Raw genomic sequence first — 22,811 nt, 5'->3', positions numbered from 1 at the left:
GATTGGGCCGTGGGACAGACGGCTAAGTTCCCGCCCAGCTCTCATACTTGAAATCCGTCTTTGTAACTCTGAAGGGTGAAAGCCATGACGCTTCCTTCGATCTCTCCACCCTGCTCATCCCGTCCCTGTCCAGTCTCACAGCAGTTCTTTGGAACTACCGGGCTCTCCTCCTTCGTATGGAAATTAAATGCACACACACCGGCAGTGTGTGAGTGCTTAAACACTTGAGGGCCACTTTGAGCAACCCCTACCAGGAGCCCACCTGCTCTGGAAACTCCGCCCACGCACTGCTGCCCCGTAACTTAGAGGACTGAGTGGGCTCAGAATGAGAGTTGCAGGAGGCTGTGCCACTCACAGAAGAGACAGGGGACAGGCGGGCGGGTGGAGCAGGCATCGGTGGGAACACTGGGGGATCTACGTTTCCTCCTGTTCCTTGAGAGCGGAAAAGCTGTCTTTGGAATTGAGCTCCTGCCTCCACTTTGGGTTTTGCGAAGGCAGCAATTGGTAGCTTGCTGTGAATTCCTTGTGGAGTCACGGTGGCTCCAGGCTGGACCAGAGTTAGAACCACACTCCAGTGTGTGAGTAAAAGTTGAACCACAGAATGTTTGGATCTGAGTCCAGTTCCCGGAAAGGCGACCCCGTCTTGGAACTTCCTGTGACTGTACACTCCGCGCTTCTTTCAGTTGGGTGAACCATTCCAGAAAACAGTGGCTCATTAGCACGTTAGGGTTCACCCTCGAAACTCCCGACCACAGCCCAGAGTCCGCAGAACCCATCTATAATGACATCTTCAGGCAGGTTCCCCAAGCATGGACATGTTTAGTGACTGTTCAATCAGCCAGAAATTTGAAGGGAAACTGGAAAGATAGACACCAAGATGGGAAGGAAGTAGAGGAGGGGGAGGAAGAAGGAGAATTAAAACCGTTAGCACCTGCCTGGTGGAGAAAGAGATGCCGCACAAGTCTCCCCGTTCAACGCACCTCCGTGACTGCCAAATTCTTCTGCTGAAGGAGGAAGGCAACCAAACTCAGTGTGCTTGCCCTGGTCTCCATTGTGAGTCCTGAGAAGGATTTGCTTTACCTGCCTATATCACTCTGCTGCTTAGCACCCAAAATATCAAGTTTTGTCTCTCCTCCTCCCAATGACCTACTGCTCTCTCTCTCTCTCTCTCTCTCTCTCTCTCTCTCTCTCTCTCTCTCTCTCTCTCTCTCTCTCTCTCTCTCTCTCTCTCTCTCTTTCTCTCTCTGTCTCTCTGTCTCTGTGTGTGTGTGTACACTCATGTGTGCACCCGTGGAAGTCAGAGAACATAATGTGTCATTCTTTAGCACAACACACACACACACACACACACACACACACACACACACACAACCAAAAAAAAACCAAACAAATAAATAATGAAACAAGAAGTTAAGCCCTGTTGACAGATCACCGGGAAGCAATGGAGATTAGAACTCCTTTCTCCCTAAAGTCTGTGTAAGGGAAAAAGACACTTGACAGGTGCTGCCTGTTTACAAGGTCATATGGGAACACTGACACACAGGCCTCAACAGGGAATATCTGATGTTCTGTGGAGATGGATGCTTGTGTGACTATTGCTTTACCAAGATGACTGAGCTGGAAGACCTCTGTGCAAGAGAGAAGCAAAGAGCCTGTTCTACTAGGAACGGGAACTACAACTGCTGAGCTAGCTTCTGGCACGACTAACTCCTCCTGATGAGCTCGGTGGACCTTTATACCTTTCAAGCACACATACCCCCCCCCACACACACACCTCTGAACTCAGAAAATTATAGCTTGACAACACAGAGTCTATACATTAAGCTACTGCACTCAATAAATGCTTCCCATTCCAGAATTCAGGCCCTTAAAAACCCGTAGCTTCTCCCTTGTCCTATCAACTTTAGAAAAAGGCTCATGCATCCTCCTGATAGCTTTCCTGAATATTTGGGCGTGTCCATCATTTTCATAGACACTGACAATCTTAACGACACAGCCAGGCTTGGCTTATTTTGCATCTTTATCTTGATGTCGGTCTGTTGGTCTCCCTCCAGGTGGACAGACAGACATCTGTGTGAACTACTTCACAAGTTCTGCACCTCTCTTCCACCTGTATGTTACTGACAACAGCTGTGGGAACCCGGCATATGCTCAGTAAATATACACGGACAGAATTCAGCTTAGCTTCGTGTGTCAGTCTTTGCTGCATCTCAGGATTCTCTGGATTAATATCTAAGCGACTCCAGACAAATCAATTAGGCATTGCATCTAAGAACAGAAGTCTTTAGGAAAGAATAACAGAGACCCGGAAATTCTGATATCACTGAGGGGGCAAATGTCTTATGTAAGTTGGAGAATCCTGCATTCAATCTTGGAATTTGCTTTCACAGTTTAGCTTCATTCCAAAATGCCACTTTTCTGCAGATCCTGTCCAGTCCCGTGTGTGCATTTCTTTTAAACCACAATTCCATATAATTTCAAAACAAGGGCAGATAAAGTGAGCTAATACACAGCAAGTCTCCACGCTGGCATTCACTGCAGAGCCCCCTTCCAGTGCGAACTCTTGGTTTTCTGTGGACTCAGAAATGATGGCTTTTGTTACTGGAGACTCCAGACTGGTGGTAAAAACAGGTGAGTGAGTCAGTCTTAGTCCCATGCCTGGGATTTCCTCTGGAAGCTCTGTACTCCGTGTGTTGAACATGTGATGGAATACATCTATGTGCATATTGTGAGATGCTTTAAAATAAGTGAACTTGTGTATTTTGGGGCAGCAATAGGAAATCCTTAGAACGTTCCTTTTAGTGTTGGTGGGAGTAGTAGTGGGGCTGGGAGTGGAGTGAGGGGAGGCGGGAAGGGGGGGTGAAGGAGACAGTGGTGTTAGAGGGCGTGGGGTAAGGTCGGGGAATATGGTGGTGGGGTTGGGGGGGGTGGTGAGGCTGGGAGAGGTGGTCATGGGGTTGGAGTCAGGGGTGATGGGAGTTGTGTTGTGGGTTTTGGGTAGTGGCGGTGGTGTGCTTTATGAGCGGAAAGGCTTTTCCCTTGAGCTGCAGGAGCCTACTCTGTGCACCAGACTATTTAGCATGCTGTGGGAGCCACAGCCCCTGACATCTTTAACCAGTGTGGAGTAGGGCTGAGGAAGGAGTGTGGTGGAGACCCAGCAGCCACAAGAGAGCAGGCCTGGAATGCTGGCTCTGACCGCAAATTGGCACATGGAATGAGTGTTTTTCATTAGAGCTGCTGCAGTAATGCTGGCTTCTAGCATTCCGAAGGATTTCAGACTTGTAGTAAATTAAATTCTCCCTTAAAAATCACTCCGTGTTGGAAGAACATAAAGGATCATACTGCAATCAAGAAAACTCAGGAAAAATAAAACTAAGGCTCACCCTAACATTGCCTATGCCATTGATTTGGACACCGAGTACACACGGCCATGGCTGAGTAGGTAACTGTAGTGCATCGAGAGGCAACTTCCCTTGGGGTTTTAACTGACTCCATAACTAAGGGTTTTCTTTCTTATGGATTACAGAAGACAATACTAAATGATCATAATTTGTTTATGCATCAGAGAGAAGCAAATGCATGCAAACATGTTTTACATTGTGCATGTACATTTATTTGTACAGTGTATGTGTTTACACACACATCTATATATCCACTGGTACAATTTACACCTAAAAGTCCAAAGCTGACTAAAATTAAGGAGTTAAAGAACCTGCATCTTACTTTAAATTAGAACCTCATTATTGTAAGTTCTCTCTACCTTTCTTCCTTCCAAAACACATGTGTTCATACCACATGTGTGCACACACACCCAACATATGCACTAGTGTTTCTGAGTTTATAAACAAGCATATGCATTAGTCAGCATAGGCCAAGGAATGCTGCAGTAACGCACAGCTCCCATTTTACAATGGTACAACTTGTGGTTTTGAGTTTTATGATGATACAAAAGTGACACCCATTCAACAATACCCAAACGATGGCTCTCTCAATGCCTAACTACAGATTACAGTATATGGTCTGAGCCTGTAGAAGGGAGGCAGAGCCAAGCTGGGTAGAATATAATGTATTTCAGCTTAGAATGTTCTATCTAAAGATGCACTGAGTCTAAGTAGAGGGGCATCTATAATGGATAATTGTATACATTCACGAGACCCTATCTGTCTGCCTCTCTCTAGTACTGGCCCAGATTACTCTATCCACATAACTTCCTGACTTTTGTCTTTAATCTTCCACTGTGCAATGCTGCCTTCTGCTCCTCAGGTGATCTATCCAACACCCCCCGCCCCCATGCTGAGCCTTTACATGGGCAGTCAGTGGATAAGAACACTCTTCCCTCCTTGGTGAGAAGGATCTCACCCAGAAAAATTTGTTCCTTCTTCCAATCTCAGTACAAACGCTGCTTCTTGGAGACACCTTTCTTGACCACAAAGGGCAGTAATACTACAGCTGGGACACAGGGCTGGAGGCAGTGGCCTGAGCGGTAGTTAACCCTCCTAGTGTGTTAGTTCCATGGCCATTCTCTCTGTTTATCTTGTCATTGCTTCTTTCTCTCCATCTCAGTGTCCTGAACATATTAGCAATGCAGCAAGCATTTGATGAATAATTGTCGTATTATAAAAAACAGTCTTTGCCAGGCGGTGGTGGAACACGCCTTTAATCCCGGCACTCAGGAGGCAGAGGCAGGTGGATCTCTGTGAGTTCGAGACCAACCTGGTCTACAAGAGATAGTTCCAGGACAGCCTCCAAAACCACAGAGAAACCCTGTCTCAAAAAACCAATACAAAACAAAACAAAACAAAAAACAGAAAGTCTTCATCTCTAATGTCTATGCAGCCCTATAGTAGCATCTCATCTTGCCAGTAAATTTGTGTTAGTGGCCACACCCCTTTGGGCATGGCTACAGGTGCAGATGTGAGGGGAAGGTAGAGAGAGAGGCTTGGGGTGGATTGCAGCTGTGAGGTCAGTCACTACATCTCCTGGAGCAGGGAACACCCTGATGGTTCTTTATTATTACCTGTGTAAGTTGTTCCCCAGTAAAACACCCATTTATCATTTATCTTGGGTCTAGCGAACTCATTAATACCCTGACTTCAATTGGTACCCAACTTGGGGTATTGAGTTCCCTTACATCTGTTAACTATGGAGATTGTTCAAGCTCGGGGACAGGAAGTTGAGACAAATGCCCCCTTGGATAAGCTTTAGTAGGGCAGCGGCAGCATCTTCACTTGAAGTGGGAGAGTGAAGCTCTGAGTCTACGGAGGAGCTTCGTTAGGAGAGATAAGCCGAGTGCTTCTGGGGGAGCCTTCAGTTCCCAGAATAGTAGAGGCTACAAGCATTATAACATGGGACGTGGTTATGTTAGGGCCCTCAAGGGAGAGATGGGTGAACCAGGTTTGCTTCTGGTTTCTGCTGAGGTCGTAATTTGCTATGTCACAGCCGAGCCAAAGGCAGAGATGCCACCGGTTCGTAGCTTAGTGTACATCCATGCTACCTGGGCATCAAGAGAGGCTTGAAGTGTAGACTCAAGCATGCTACCCTTCAGGCAGTGATGGATGCAAGAAAGAGAGCTGGGGTGACTCAGATGTGATCACGAGAGAGGAGACAGCAAGAGCATTTTACTTTTCAGAGCAAAAGCGTTTAGTTCTGAAGGAGAAACTTCACTATTTGTCTTTAAGCGATGTGTACGAAGGGATGCATTCTGGATCCCACTGATGTGCAGCACCCATGTGGACTGAACCAGAAGGCTGGCATGGGCAGGGCCTGCAGTCTACGGGAAGAGGTATGGCATCCTTGAAGCTTAGTGGACCCCAAGAGACAGAGAGATTTGGGCCAAGAGACTGTCAGGTACATCAGCATGAATAGAGAGCCCTCCTAGAATGATCTAGAAGACCTGGACTTCTAAAATTAGTCACAGGAGCATCTAAGAGGGATCCTCCATGTTTACTGAAATTGAATTTCCCACCAGTTCAGTGACATGGGATTTAGAACAGACTATATTTGATTAGGAATAAAAATACAAATGCATTTCTCTCACTGTATTATGCGAACATAAATTCCTACCTGCCCCCCCCCAGAGTGGCTAATGGATGAAGAGAGGTCAACAAAGAGTGACTGTTTCTCAGTGGTGGCCTTTGTGGCAGGGATGGATTAGAGAATGATGAGAGGGCTCAGCTGGATTTGGCTCTGTTTGTTTTTATTGTTTCTACCACTTACCAGAGTCTCATTAAGGTATTAATTACAGAAAACACAAATACTAGGGGGATAGACCCGGACATCTTGGTTAGATTGTGAAAACTATTCTTCATGGTGTTGCTGCTGACCTCCCCTTGGCCATCGGGGGATGAGAACCGTCCAGCCAAGCACAAGCTGTTTTCCACACCTGTGGGTTTCAGGCTCAGACTCCCACCAACCCAGGGTCAAACGCAACTGAAGGAAAACCTGGTTTGAAGTTGTAATGGGCATTTTTCGTTCGCATCCTTATCCTTTAAATTACAATGTTAACTATTAGCATAACATTTATTTAAACAGTCCCTGTACAAATTTGGTTTTGCAAAGCAACTTACAACATTTGAAAATAAGTATCTTTTCAGTGAAAACAAAGAAGAAAATACAAAAATAAACAAAGTAGCAAAAGAGAAGGTGAATTTCTAGCAGGACCTCCCAGGTTTTCCCACCGAGCAGCTGTGCACAGGCCTGGAAGTGGAGTCCATGGCTGGTGGCATCAGTGCCTGGAGAACCAGGACTTGCAGGTAGCCCTCCCTGCTATGCTGCATTTAATCCTTTAGGTTGGATCTTATGCTAACTCTACTTTTTGGCTTTTAGAGGAACCCCCCTTGCTGACCTTCCCAGCAGCGACTCTAATTTGCGTTACCATACACCGTGTGGATCTCTTCCCTGTGCTCCACAGCCTTCATTATTTGCTTTTGTTGTTTCCTTGACAATAACTATTTTGACTGATCTTTCTTTTTCTTCTTTTTGATAAGATGAAGTGTAGAATCAGCCTGGATATCCTTTAACTGGTGAGTGGGAAGTGAAAATGTGCTGCTATACAGGATAGACATTTTTTTCAGGTGTAAAGAGGAGTGAAAATCTAAAGTTTGCAGGGCTATTGATGATGTAATTGTAAAATATTTTTACCAAGCGAGGCCACCAAGACCAGAGAGCTAAGGAACCCTGTGTTCTTTCTCAGACATGGATCCTGTCTTTGAAAATCTGAATTTTTGTATTTAAATTTATGTATTTAAATCCATTTTCATTCAAACCACCCCAGGCACACACTTTGAATCACACTGTAATTAAAATTTTAACTTTTTGAGGACTCGCCATACTGTTTTCAACAATGGCTTTAATATTTTCTTCACATCTATATTATTTTCTGTCATAAATATAAAAAATTAAGTTTCTTAAATTCAAGTAACCATCATAATGGCTTTGAGACTGTGTCTCACTGGGTTTGTACAACAATGGTAGTCAGTCAGTCACTAGAGTAAGTCAAGAAAGAGTAGGGGATGTGGGTCAGACATGCTAGTTACTAATACAAGCCACCCTGAGTTATCTCAGGAATATCAAGGGAAGATTTCATGTTAAATAAAGTTAGAGTGACCAGTGGAGGGTGGAAATATTGTAATAAAGCCAATTATTTTACATGGGAACAAAAATGTTTATCATTCCATTTGTGCCCAAAATAAAAGAAAATAAGATACAGGAAGAAAAAGATTTTTAATCTGTTTGCTAACTGGCTTCTACCTGTAGCCTGGTTAATACACAGACACAGACACAGACACACAGACACAGACACAGACACACACACACACATACACACACACACACACACACACACACACACACACACCACAGATTCTACACTGGAGAGGAGATATGATATCTCCTTCTGTCCATTACCCTCTTGTATGTATGTCTCTCTACTGACCCCATTAGACATTCCATTTCCTTAACAGCCCTTCTTTTATTTTCATGTCATACGTGTGTGTATGTACCTAAGCATATTTATATTTGTTATATACCACACATGACAGAAATGTAATGCTTTTCTACTTCTGCTCATTTTGCTTGAAAAGAGGCCCAGCTTAGGGGGATGAAGAAGTGACTAAGTGTTTAAGAGAATCTACTGTTCTTGCAGAGGACCTGGGTTCTGTTTCTAGCATGCACAGGGTATCTCATAACTCTGTAATTCTGTAGAAACCCTATCTAAAAAACAAACAAATGAAAAAAAACACCCTTAAAATACAGGCCAATTTTAATGCTCAGTGAAAAGTGAGAGAAATGTGTGTGTGTGTATACCAAGTGCACATGCATGAATCCAAGTTAGAAGAAATAGATTTTACAATATGAGCAAGAACATACACACACACACACACTCTTACACACATATGCTCATGCATTCACACACATACACACACATAAACACACATTCTTTCATAGAACATAGGTAAGGCTGTAGTTCTCAGAGTCTGTGAGCACAGAATCTAATTAAATGTAGAGTCATTGAACAGTAGCTGTATTTTTAGTGGAGGAAGAGATTAAGAAATATCTATATCTCTATATCTGCAGTGATGGGGTGGGGGGGGAATGGCCGCATGGGGAGGGGGGGAGGCAAGCTGTATATAACTCCAAGTGCTGAGGTGGTTTGTAGGAGACTAGGTACATTCAGGGTGGCCTAGGTGGAGACAAGGTGGGGTTCAAGCCTGGTAAAACTTGAGGGGGTAGCAACAAGAGGTTAAAGCCATGATGGTAAAAAAACTAAAGGCAGCCAGGCAGTTAGTTTGATGAGCCTTGCAAAGCCCAGGGGGAGCATCTGTGCAAAGAAGCTTGAATTGCCTTGGCAAAGAAAGAGGTTACAGTGTTTCTCAGAGCTTGGGAGAGAGGTGACCTTTAGAAAGAGGGCAACTGGGTTGAGATTCATGTATTAAGTCTCTGAAATGCAAGAGAACTGCAACTTCCTTTAAGCTCTCCTATTGGACTCATCTTTCTCTGGAGACTTCTGGCCAATATAAACTTTCTGAAATTGAAAGTAGAAGTCTCTGCTGTTACAACTCAAGTTCAACCCAAGGTTAACGTGTCTCAGAACTGCTCTTCCCTCCTGCCTCCTCTGCCTCCTGGGAGAAGAGTCTACATGCTGTCTTCTGGCTCCTCCCATGTTTCTAAAGCACAGGAAACAGAGGGTGGGTAGATGATGTCATCGCCTCAACTGGGTGTGGTCCTGGGCAGCTGCTGTGCACAGGAGTGGCGTCTGGTGTGCTCCTTTATGTCTTCATGGATGGGTGACCAGTGATCTCGGGAGCGTAACTACTGATCCAGTTGGCCTTGGATGTGAAGTATCCTCTCAGAGCATTTTTATGAGAAGGTTTGGTCTGCAGTTGCTGTTTGTAGAGAAGTAACTGAATCCTGAGGACATAGATCTAATAGGCAGGTTCATTCCTTGGTGTGTCCCTGGCATGATGGCAGTGCTGACAGATAAGATATGGTTGGAGGAAGTAGGTCCCTAGGGACGGACATTTTCTTGGTGGCTATTAACTTGCCCCAGGTCTGTTTATGTTTCTCTCTGCTTTCTGGTCACCACAAGGTAAGAACAATCTGTTGACATGTCTGTAGTGATGTTTCTGTCCTTCCCAGGGTCCTAAGTCAGTAGCTGAATGTGGACTCGAGCCTCAAAGCCATGAGCCCAAATAAACCTTTGTGCCTGGAAATTGCTCATGGAAAGTATTTTTTAACAGAAATAAAAATGACAGCTTATGCTCCTCTCTCTGAAGTGTTTTGGGAATGACAAGGTCTTGCCAAACCTATAATACAATCTAGTTTCCTCAAGATCTTTGCTACCACCATGGAGGGTATCCTGGGTGACTAAGCTGACTTTTTCTTGTTTATATATCAGCTGCATCACTTGTAGAAGCCGTCGGGTGGGAACACCCCTCCAAGGCCACAGTCTGTACATCTTGCTCTTGCTAGCTAGCTGTGCCTGTGCACCAGTGGTCCCCACAGGACCACAGGGAGCCTGTGCAGACTTCCGTTAGTCGACCTGAGTTCCTTGGTGTCAGCCTCTTCCTTTGAGCCAAAGCCTCTGATTCGCAGGGACCAGGTAGCATCCTCATCAAAGTTTGCCTTCATATATCCTCGGCTTCCTGCTCACCCTCTTCAGTGAGGACTTCCTTTCATTTTGTCAGAGTAAAAGTTTCCTTCCCCATGTGCTTCTTCCTTTCTGTCTTACAGCTGTGATGATGCTTTCTGAGCATTTGAGGACTGGTTGGACAAGGGGAATATTATTGACTAGGGTTCCTGAGAGGAACAGAAGTTATAGAATGAGTATCTATCTATCCATCTATCTATCTATCTATCTATCTATCTATCTATCTATCTATTGTCTATCTATCTATCATCTATCTATATCTATCTGTCTATCTATCATCTATCTATCTATTATCTATCTATCATCTATCTATATCTATTTGTTATCATCTATCTATCTATTATCTATCTATCATCTATCTATATCTATTTGTTATTATCTATCTATCTATTATCTATCTATCTATTGTCTATCTATCATCTATCTATATCTATCTGTCTATCTATCATCTATCTATCATCTATCTATATCTATTTGTTATCATCTATCTATCTATTATCTATCTATCATCTATCTAGGGATTTGGTAGAAAGAGTTACAGGCTGTGGTCAAGCTAGTCCAACAATGGCTGCCAACAAACAGAAGGTCTAAGAATACAATAAGTGTTCAGTTCACAAGGCTGGATGTCTTAGCTGGTCTTCAGTATACACCAGAATTTCAAAAAGTAGGCTCTAATGTGAATGGATTCAACAAGAGTGAGAGCAAGCAGCTGAAGAGCCTAAGTTTCCTTCTTCCATGTCCTTTATTATGTAGGCTGCCAGCAGAAGGTGTGGCCCAGAATAAAGGTTTATCTTCCTGTCTCTAAAGATCTAGATTAGAATTCCCACTTCAAATGATTTACTTAAGAGAAAAATCCCTCATAGGTGTACTCGGTCATTTGGGTTTTAGTTAATTTAAGATGCAGTCCAGTTGATAGCCAAGAATAGCCATTGCTATTATTAAAGGTCAAAAGCACAATTATACAAAAAGAACTTAGAAAAAATGCTGTTGACAAAGTGTGACTTAAAAAAGTCAAAGAGCCATTCTATCAATTCAGAATGATCAGCTGATAATGTGACAGGGTGAGGGAGGACTGAGTGTGGGTAATGGGTACAAGTCGTGAAAGAGGATGTCAAGTTAACAGTTTGCACACTTCTGATTTTGTCATAGGTGCTTTTGTCCTGATGGTCAACAAATGCACAAAATATACTCAATACCGAAGGGTAAATATGTGGAATTCCATGATTTCCCTTCTAACTGCCGGTGCTAACTCTACAGAAGTTCATTGAGTGTATAGACTTTGGGTCTGGTTAATTTAGGTGTGTGATGCTTTCATTTATTCTTTGCAAGATTTTTTTAAAATAATAAAGTTTGTAAAAAGTTTAAAAGGGAGCAAGTTCTTATCCTAACTTACATCCTAACATTGTCACCACTTTTCTCTTTCCACAGACAGATCAGCAGTGACTCTTTGAAATGTACTGATAAAGTGGGGGTGTGTGTGTGGAGATTGGGGTAAGGGTGTAGTACTTGCCGTACAAGCATGGAGGCCTTAGTTTAGTCCCCTAGCACCCGTCAATGCTGGTTGAGTGAGGTAGCCTGCCTATAATCCCAGCGCTCAGAAGTGAGAATCCTGCAACAAGCTGGGTATTTATATGATCAAAAATCAGCACACTCTTGGTTCAGTTGAGAGACCCTGCTTCAGTACATAAGGTATAGGACAATTAAGGAAGGCATCAGACATAGGCTTCTGGCCTTCACATGCACACACACACACACACACATGCATACATGCATACATACATACACACACATATATACATGCATATATGTATATGTACATGCATACACACACACACACATGCACCTGCAAGTGTACATATGCCATGTGCCTGGGAACATGCATATACGTGTATGTATGCCACACATGTATACATGCTTATATAAATACTGTGTAACTAGCTTAATGAAATTGAAAAACCATTTAGATTTCCAGCCCACATTCAATGAGAACTCTGTGTAAATTATTGGTCTTCTGAAGATGCTCTTGTCGTTACTAATTTTAGAATGCATGCTGGCCTTTTCAGCTTTGACGGTTCCCATTTCTTTCCCATTTGGGACAACTGTCTTTTAGGAATCTGTGTATAGCAGGCTGGAGATGAAGGATGACAAACCAATCTAATCTCAGTGAGGAAAGACTTCATGCATTCATGCTAATAACAAGCACGTCTGTCTAGGACTCTTTACATGTGCATTTTGCCTTGTTTCATTTATCGCATAATAAAGAATTCTGGCAATATCAAAGACACTTCAGTTAGGAAATAGGCTCCTGGCCCAGGGCCACCAGAGTCTCAGATCCAGGGTAGAAAGTTCATTTCCTTCTGGCTTAGGGAATAAAGTCGCCCTTTGATTTCTTCCCCCAGGCCCCACTGGTTTCTGGAGTCTGGGACTTTCTCTTATGCTGTCATGTAGGTGGTTAATAGGAGTCCAGTTCTGGCCTTCACAGAGCCAGTTTCTTGCAACATACATGATATATCAGGGTATGGGGGTAGTTCATGGTGACCTCTGAGTACCTTGGTTTGGGTTTTCATTAAACTAGTTATACTCTGTGTGTGTGTGTGTGTGTGTGTGTGTGTAGTGTATGTCTGTGTGCATGTGTCATGTGTGTATATATGTGCATGTGTCATGTGCATACATGTATATGCATGTTCCCATGCTCATCTTATAAGGACTCTAATTCCATCATGTGACCTCCACCAACATGACAACATCTAAACATAGTCACTTACCTCAAATTCCTCATCACATTTGCAACATGCGAATTTTGGGAAACAGAAATACTTCATTCACAACAAGGGAGGATACTACAAAAAACATTTAACTATTAGAATGGAACCAGTTATTTCTTTAAAAGGAGATTTGAATGCCACATAACATTACAAACTTAGACAATTTATTTAAATGGAAAAATCAAGATGCGAGCATGCTAAACATTGATCAGTCGTCGTTGCTCAGGTTAGAAATCTTTGCAAATCTAGTTCAAACGTTTAACTTCTAATGTAAGAATTTGAGTCGTATTGATTTTTGCTGACAGCCTTGTCTGGCTTGCTTTCATTTCTCCTCTCTAGAAAGCAGAGTGATATCAGCCAATGTAGGGAAACACACTTGGGCTCCCAGGAAAGTCCGAGTCAGTGTTGAAATTATTGAGATCACAGAGCTATGGTGAGGTCCCGGATTTCTTGGTTCTGTCTGGATCTCTGTTTTAGTTGATTTAAATTCTGTGTGCTATCGAGTTCCTGCTTTCCAAGTTCAAAGAGAAGTGAATGATTCAGAGAGATGAATGTTAGTGACGAGAAGAGGACAAAGCTAGCGCCCAGACCATCTAAATGAAAACAACACATTCTGGTGCTTGGCCGCTAATGAAGGACTGCATCCGAGGTCACAGAAAAGATTTCAGCCCCAGGGTTTGTAAAGCGCTGACAATTTATAGAAGGCAGTTGTGGAAGACTTGTGTTTATAGAAGTAACTCATCACACCATTATTTATTCATACTTACCATGCTCTGAGACCAAGTCCATGGATGATATTGTTATATGGATGATACAAGTGAGATTTTTGTTTATTTAAGTGGAGTTGAAAACCTTAAGTTTTAGTGTTAGATTTTTTTTCATTTTGTTTTCAATAAATAAATTCTACAAGCCAAGAGATTCAATTTCTTTAGCTTGGTTCCAGCCTCTAACAATATCTTCCCTGGTTCCACAAATGTTTTTTTTTTTTTAGAGAGAGAGACAATAGTTCTTTCAGTGGATACAGATGAACCCATGGTTCATTACTGGTCAGTTTGTTATGGACACAGCCCCATCCTAGAATTAGAATGTCTCAGAGCAACTGCTTTTCAAGTCAGCCATGCTTGGTCCCACTTGAACACATCTCTTTCCTCTGTGAAGTGTGTTACTTGTGTCTATAATTAGAACCCAAATGTCTACTTCAGGAGGGTATTGAAAGAATTAAGTGGACTTCGGTAGGGGAGGCATTAGGTAATTGTACTATGCTCATTTAAATAAAGGATGACTGTTCTTTGGCTATTGAGGAAGGTCACTTATTCAGAGCCAAACATTATGTCAGTGCCCTTGCTACAGTTTTATGTGGCATCATCTCTCTTCCCCATCTACCTGCTGTGTCTTCATCTGCTTATTCAGAACACATCCCTCTGGCTTTCTTCCTCTGGATATCATTTCCCGCTTGAATTCCTTTCTGCAACCTCCTAAGATCTCTATAGGCTGTTGAGAAAGGGCTTTTATGATTAAAAAAAATGGGGGAGAGACATTATTTGATACATCATACCCTCATTTGTTGTATCTAAGATTTTGTGTGACTAATAAGATTTTCTTCTAGAAGGTTTATACTTTCATGTTTTGTATAATTTATAATCTATCCTGGTTAACATTTGTGTATGGTCCAAAGTGGAGATTAATGTTCATCTTATGGACATGGTAGAGAGCTCTCACAGACCTGTGTACTCAAAAGACGAACATTTCCCACCAAATTTCAGTGTTCTGAGGACGTGGGGGTCTCATTCCAATCTCCCTGCTCTTCCTTTACCGTCCTTATCTGCCAGTGCAGGAAGGCCGCGCACGCCATTTTGATTACCGCAGTTCTATCGTACGTAAGTCAAGGACCATACATCCTTCAGCCTTACTCCTTTCTCCGATGCTGCCGACGCTGTCCTAGGTGGATTGCATTTGCACGCTGGGTTGAGAGTGCGTAGGCTTTTATGGAAGTGGCTGCTTGGATTTGGGGAGAACCACGTCTCGGCAGCGTTAGAGCCCGCTGCGTGGACTCCGTGGCTCTTCCTCGGCCGGTTTCGGTGATGCTTGTCACTTTGTGACTCATTTCTTTCATCTCATGTATCACCGTGGAGTCAACTGTCTCGATACCACTGCAACGGTGTTTCAGAAATGTCCGCGTCATGTTGTTTAGAAAATTTTCATTGGTTCTTTACGCATGGATTTCCCATCCTGCCTCTTTGCTGCATGTGTTAATTAGTCCAGGTTGCCTTCACGTGTAGAGTCAGTGGAGTTTTCTTCAGAGACAGTGTCTTGTCTACAATACCAAAGGCACCATTGTTTCTCTTCAATCTGGACATCTTTCTTTCTCCCTGTTTGACTCTCTCCCTTACTACAGTGCTAGATAGAAGAGGTGAGACCACATCTCCTTTCCTGGCTCCCAGTTTTAGGGTAAATGCATGTAGTCTTTTATAACTAAGTTGTGAACTGTAGGCTTAAAGCAGATTTTTTTTTCTTATCAAGTTGACAACGTTCAGCTCTCAGAAGGGATGTATGTGGCCTTACATCACTTGAGATGATTAAGTGGTTCGTCTTTTTAAGTTTATGTTGCTGGATATTTGTGTACATTTTGTGAAGATTCATCAACTTTTTTTTTCTTTTTCTTTTTTTTTTTTTTTTTTTTTGCCTCACCTGCCCAAAGCACCTGATTGGTTTAATAAAGAGCTGAATGGCCACTAGGTAGGCAGAAGATAATAGGCAGGATTTCAGGGAGAGAAAGGAACTCTGGGAAGAAGAGAGGTGAAAGATGCCAGCGAGACACGGAGGGAGGGAGTGGTGATGGGGGAAATCCTTCTGTGTCTATGTAAATAAAGCACTGTTGCCCAATAGGGAAGGAAGACAGGTGTGACTAGGAGTCTATGAGGATTCTGGGAAATGTAGTGAAGGGAGTCGTCGCCCTGGAGGAGAGAACGCAAGCCTGGCTGTTCTTGGAAAGGTAAGTCCTTATAAAAATATATATTAGTAACTATGAGTTAATGATTAAGTCAGAGCTAGCCAATTAGGAACCATAGCAAACGGGCAACAGCTTCATAATTAATATAGCATCTCGTGTGTTATTTGGGGGCTAAAGCGGCAAAGGGACCCAGGCGGCTGGCGGGAGGACTACACCAGAGTGGGGCATATAAAATGGAGGAGAGGTAATAGGCAGCGTGGCAGAATGTAGATTAATAGAAACAGGTCGATTTGAGTTGTAAGAGCGATTTGGGAAAAAACCTAAGCTAAACGCCGAAGCTTTCATAATTAATGATAAGTCTCTGTGTCATTACATGGGGCTGGTGGGTACCAAAAGAAAGTCCAACAGCAAGTTTACTTTTCTGAGTTGTGAGCACAGCCTTATGCACACACCACCCCACACATGAGCTTCCACTCACTCACAATGCATTAGCTTTTCTGTATTATTCTTTGATTGTTGTTTTTTTGGTCGTATTTTTTTTAATTATTTCAATATCAGACTTGTGAGGGTCATTTTGTCAACGTAACACAACCTAAGGATCACTTAGGAGGAGGGAGCCTCAGCCTGCATCAAATTGGCCTGTAGGCAAGACTGTGGGGAATTTTCTTGATTAACGATTGATGTAGGTGGGCCCAGCCTGCTGTGGGCGGTCCCATCCTGGGGCAGGTGGTTCAGGGTAAGAAAAGTAGCTGAGCAAGCCGTGGGGAAGAAGCTAGAGAACAGTGTTCGTCTGTTCCCACCATGACTTCCCCCACGGATGCGCTGGGACATGGGAGTGTAAAGCCAAGCAAATATTTTTTTTCTCCCCAAATTGCTCTTAGCCATGCTGTTTATCACAGCACAATGGAGAATATTCTTCCTCTTTCTGGTTTTGTGAATGACACTATGTTTTAATAGCTGCATAAGGAAGGTAGAAGTTGAGGTCATTTTTAAAACACAGGCTGTAAATTTTTTCCAGTGTTTTTCGCCATTATCAGATATATTTCAGTTTGCTGTGCCTTTATTCTCACTAACTTAAAATATTGTTCGGTTCCTCTCTTTATTTCCTCTAGTGCAATAAGTTATTCAGTGACATGTGGCCTCTAGTAGTTTAGTCTGGTTTTCCTGTTCACCTCCATCATTGTCAGAGAAAATTCTGGGTGGACTTGAGTCTTAAAATGTATTTCTTCTGACTATGATCCTAGCATATGTTTCTCAGATATATTACACTTAGTCATTTGTTTTCATTTCCTTTTCAATTTAAAAATTACCCTAAATTATTTATTTGTGTGTATATGCATATGCGTATGTATGTGCATGGTCTGTGTGTGTATATGTGTGTATGTGCATGTATGTATGTGTGTTCATGGTCTGTGTGTGTATATGTGTATATGTGCATACATGTATGGATGTGTGTGTGTGTGTGTGTGTGTGTATCCACATGCCACCTCTCATGTATGGAAGTCTGAGGAACACTTTCAGGAGTAGCCTCCTTCCTTCTGCCATGTGGGTTCTGGGGACCAAATTCAGGTCATCAGTCTGGGCAGCAAGTGCCTTTACCAGCTGAATCATCTTGCACCAGCCTGATGTCCTTACTTCCAATGTAGGCTTTATGACAATAGGTTATTTTACATGGGGGTTTTATGTTTTTTTTCCATTCTGAGAACCTCTAGGTTTTAAATATGTTGCTTAGACTATTACAGTTTGTACTAGTACTGATATATTTGGGCCTAAATCTATGAGTATTAAGATAAAACCTGTTGTTTTGTAATTGTTTCATGTAGTCTCTGTTTTTGTGTTTCTCATATTGACTGTGATTTTTATTTCTTATATTTTGTGACATTTTTATGGTTAGAGAAAGGATCCAACCAGGGCTGGGTAACCCTAGAGACATCTTGTTGATGAACCTTCATTTCATAACCAAAACAACAAATCCTGAGTCTGTCTCTCTAGTCAACTCCTTCGTCAAACTCACGCTCATCATTCAAGATTTCCTTCCCACACCACCCAGCTCCAAGTACCAGACAGCTAGAAGCAATCACTGTTTACCAGAACCAGATGGTCTGACTCAGTTTATCCCAACCTGTGTCACCTCCCAGCTCTGATGAATCAGGTTGCCATAGAGGCTCCAATCTAGGCTTCCCCACACTTCCTTCTGCTTCCTGATAGACACCCACACCTTCCCAGTGACCTCTTGGGTAAGAATGTCCCCACCCTCAGGACATGGGAACACTGGATTTATTCTTCCAATGGTGTTAGCCTCTCCATGTCATCAATCAGCCATGTCCAAACATTAAGGTGGGCACAATGAGCCACATCGTCTCTTGCTCTGAGTCACGTGGTTTTATTGCTTGAGAGTTGTAAGCATACAACTGTGATGGGTCCTGATCTATCTCCAGGAGATGTCGCGCCATGTGGAATCTAGTGTCACAGGGCTGTATCTGCTTGTTCATATCCTGCCCTTCCCATCCTTCATGATAATTGCTAGATGCTTTAAGTGTGTTCTAAACCTCACATTTATGTTATCATCTTCATTCTTCTTTGAGTATCCAGTTGTGTTTTTTGCTGTTGTGGTTTTGACAGGGTTTCTCTGTGTAAGAGCTCTGGCTATCCTGGAACTCACTTTGTAGATCAGGCTGGTCTCAAACTCACAGAGTTCATGTGTTCCTGTCTCCCTAGTGCTGGGATTAAAGGTGTGCCCCACCACTGCCTGGTATAGCTGTATTCTAAAACAAATTAAATAATGAGGACTGGTTACTCATGTGGTTACCTTTTTTTGTAATTTCCTTTCATGGTTTCTTCGGGACATTATTTTGCTCAGTGCCTTTCTGTATGCAGGTTTTAGCTGTGGTATTTCTGAAAAAGACCTAATTTTGCCTTTGTTTAGAGCATATTTTCTTAAGTGTACATTTCTGGCCTGATGACTATTATCTATAGCTCTTTAACAATGTTTTGTTCCCATCTTTTGCCTTCTGTGGATGGAAATTCACTGCTGAGCTTCATGTCTGCCTGTCTTTAAGATATGCTCTGTTTCATTGATACATTTTTTAAAAAACATATTTTTATTGATTCTTTGAGAACTTTATGCATTGTGAACATATTCACTCTTACCTTCTCCCATCACCACCCTTTCCAAACACATTTCCTTCCTCATCCGACTTTGAGATTTCCTTTTGTCTTCTTTCCCAGTTTTTTTGCCCAGCTAGTCTTGGGAGCGAGAGTTGCCCAGGTGAGGACCTACCATAGGCCACATCACTGAAGAAAGCCAACTCTCCTTCTCCCAGCAACCACCCAACGCCAATGCGTCCTCAGCTAGGGTGGGATTCTGTGCCCAGCTCCTCCTTTCTCTGCTCGGATTGTGTCTGGGTGAAGCTTGTGCAGGTTTCATGCAATGCTGCCACAATCACCGTGAACCCACAGGTGCAACTGCCCTGCCCAGTCTGGAAAACATTTTATTTGATGTTATTGACCAGACCACATGAACACACCTGATCTCATCTATTTTATTGATTTAAAGAAATTTGATAACAGTGGGTTTTTTTTTGTTGTTTTTTTACTGGGGGATCGCTTGAAATTTATGTTTGTATTTCATGTTACACACAGAAACTTTTCAGCTTTTTTTCCTGCCCTCCTTTATTTCCAGCAATTCCATTTATGAGTGAGCTTGCTCTATGCTCACTGGCAAGCTACTGATCTTCTCCAGATATTCATTCTTCCCTGTTGTAGTGTGGGCTTGGTCAATTTGATATTTTTTTCTTACTTTTGTGGTTTATTATTTTTTTAGGTTGGGAATTGTAGTTTTTTATCCTTAGATGTTGGAATGTGCTCTTTGTTGCATTTTCTATGTCTACACTAAGAATTTTGGTCATTTCTTGGTTCTTTGAGACTTACTTTTTTATAAGAGTGTTCGCCTGCATGCATGTATATGTACCATATTGTGCAGTACCTGTGGAGGTCATAAGAGGGCACCAGATCCCCTAGAGCTAGAGATATGGATGGTTGTGAGACACTATATGCTGCTGGGAACCAACCTGGGTCCTCTGCAAGAGCATCCAGAGCTCTTTTTGGTGGTGGGAGGTGGGGGTGGGGGTGCCAAGACAGAGTTTCTCTGTATAGCCCTTGTTGTCCTGGAACTTATTCTGTGGTCCAGGCTGGCCACGAATGAATGCAGAGATCTGCCTGCCTCTGTAGCCAGAGCGCTTAGCTGCTGAGTCATCGCTCCAAGTCCCATTTCCTATCTTTTTTAAAATGAACAGCTTAACCTTAATTTACTTGTTATCATCAGGTTGTTTGTAACGGACTAGGTTTTCTCCTTATTGTATACTATAATTTCTTGTCTCTTTGTTCTATTGGCAGTTTTTTTTTAAAAAATTGGTTGTTAGATGTTGAAAGTCCACTTGATTAGGTCTTGGAAATTTTTGTCTTCCTGTAAATATTCCTTTAAAAAAATAAGACTAAGAATCTTTTAAGTTTTTAAAATGTATTTTAGTGTGTGCGTGTGATGTGTGTGTGGGTAATGTGTGTGCAAGTATGTAATGTGTATGTATGCATGAGTGCATGTGATTTGTCTTGCCATCTGACAACAAGCTGTGGGAGTTGATTCTCTCCTTTTACCACGTAGATCCTGGGCATCAAATCAGGCTGTCAATTGGGACTTGGGATATTTTTCCCTTGGGCTAGAGGAGGCAGATTATTGCCAGCTTGTCTGAGCCCCAGGAGTTTTCCTTTCTGTTCAGCATTTCAGTGGGACTGCTTGTCTGCAGTCTCTCTCTCTCTCTCTCTCTCTCTCTCTCTCTCTCTCTCTCTCTCTTCTCTCCCAAGCTTTCTCTCTTATGTGAAGCAGTGGCGTATTTAGGTATCTGGCTTATGTGTTACCAGCCAGAGTCAAGCAAACAAAATGATATACCCAAGTGAGTATCTTTTTCCTGGAGCCTTTGGCTGTATTTTCCACATTTTTGTTGGAGACAATGTTGCTTGCTGTGCTGCAATGCTACACCATAGCTATTAAGCTCAACTTCCAGGAGGCTGGGTTGAACCTTGAGGGAAGGATGTGTTAGAAAACAATGGGACCAGTCCTGTGGAAGTGGAAAAACACATCAACAAAACACTCACCGGGAATGAACTCTGAATTACCCCCAAGAATGATGGTTCATTATGCACTAAGTCATGTAAGGACTTTATGGATGGGAACTACCACAGACGATGAAGAAAAAGTGTGTACACAGTGGAAAAAAATCACAAATACAAGTTTTCACAAAACAATCCAGAAAGCATGAATATTATCAGGAAGGTATTGAAAGGTCATTTCCATGCACTAACGCGAGCAGGTAGCACCACTTACAAGGTTGGCCTTAAAATGACTAGTGAAGCCACTTGCACCAAAAAGGAGAATAACATATTTACCAAACAGAGCATGAAGATAAAGTTCTCTAGAAATGCTTAGGAATATTCAAGTCAATGCTGGCTCATTACATCTAAAAAATTCCTGTTTAATAAGTATTTAAAAGTCTATTCTGAAACATTTTACTTAGTAGCTAAAAACAAAACAAACAAAATCTTTTTCATACTGTGAGAGCCAAACTTTTGCACCACAGCAATTTGAAAAAAGTTGATAAACTTTGTGAGTGGATGCAGTAGGAGAATGGTTAGAAAGTATTGCTAAAGATGGAGAAGAATTCACCGAGATAAACAAAGTAGAGGAGATTTACATTGCAAAATATTCTTAATATGCTTATATTTAAAAGATGTGTTTGATTCTTTAAAGATATATTTAATATGTCTACTGTATTCTAAAATATTTTAAGGTTACATTAATATTTTGGCATATGATTTAAATATATTTATATGGATACTTTAAAATATTTAAGAGCTATCTAGGTTTATTTTGTGCATGTACAGGCAAGTTTTATGTGGGTCTTTTTCTGAATGGTACTGGGGATTAAACCCAGGGCCTGGCCTGGGCATGCACTGTACCGTTGAGCTACACCCCTAGCCTAACGCAGATGCACTTGCAGAGGTCAGTGGGCAGTCTCAGGTTTCTGTTCCCTGCTTTTCTCCTGTTGAGGCCATGTCTGTACTTGTCCACCATTGTTATGCCAGGCTAGCTAGCTCATTAGCTTCTAGGTACTCTCCTGCCTCTGATTCTACCTGGTGAATCACAGATGCTCACTGTTGCACCAGGCTTTATGTGGGTTCTTGTTATCTGAACCCCTGTCCTCACACTTGTTTAGCAAGCATTTTATCTGCTTTGCCATCTCTCATCTTGAGCATAACTGGTCTACCATTTTTTAGCAATCATCTCAGTAAAAATGATACAATGTAACTGAATGTTTCTCTCCTGCCCACCTGTTCCCAAATACCCAGCAGCTACTTCCCAAATTACCACACAGGCTTATACTAATGGTAAATTCGCAGCTGATAGCTCGGGCTTATTACTAACTAACTCTTACAACTTAACCCATTTCTGTTAATCCATGTGATGCCCCGAGGCTTGTGGCCTTTACCTCTGTCCCATTTTGTATGTCTGACTCATTCTCCATCTGGCTGGTGACTCCTGAGTCTGCCCTTCTTCTTCCCATTGTCCTTATTCTAACTCTGTGGTCCTGCCTGACTATTGGACAATCATTGTTTTATTAAACCAATTTGAGTGACAGATCTTGACAGTGACAAGAGGATTATTCCACAGCAGTACAAGGTTAAAAAAAATGGACAAAAGACACTAAAACTATAGGCCAGTATTTTACAAGAAATGAAATACTGAGATAATCCTAAACTGCCCTCCCAAATATTATTAATCACAAAAAGGAAAACACTGGAAATTCACAGCAGAGAAATGTAACAGCTGTCCCTTTAGCCACATAATTAAGTTAGCGCAATCACTAAGGAAACAAAATAACAGTGGGCACCTCTG

The 22,811-nt window shown here is 42.3% G+C and overlaps 1 long non-coding RNA gene across 1 annotated transcript in view; it reads left to right on the top strand.

Annotated features, from left to right (window-relative positions):
- Nucleotides 1-9,232: 9,232 nt before the first annotated feature.
- LOC110342513 overlaps nt 9,233-22,811 on the top strand; it is a 30,159-nt gene continuing 16,580 nt past the window's right edge. Inside the window, exons 1-2 of the long non-coding RNA XR_002384618.2 lie at nt 9,233-9,367; nt 15,799-15,904. This is a non-coding gene — a long non-coding RNA (uncharacterized LOC110342513). The remainder of the gene's footprint in view (nt 9,368-15,798; nt 15,905-22,811) is intronic.

This window comes from Mesocricetus auratus, unplaced genomic scaffold, assembly GCF_017639785.1.
Source record: "Mesocricetus auratus isolate SY011 unplaced genomic scaffold, BCM_Maur_2.0 Super-Scaffold_100013, whole genome shotgun sequence".
NCBI classification, from domain to species: domain Eukaryota; kingdom Metazoa; phylum Chordata; class Mammalia; order Rodentia; family Cricetidae; genus Mesocricetus; species Mesocricetus auratus.
Note: the sequence above shows the minus strand (reverse complement) of the source record. Positions and strands in the feature narration are given on the sequence as shown.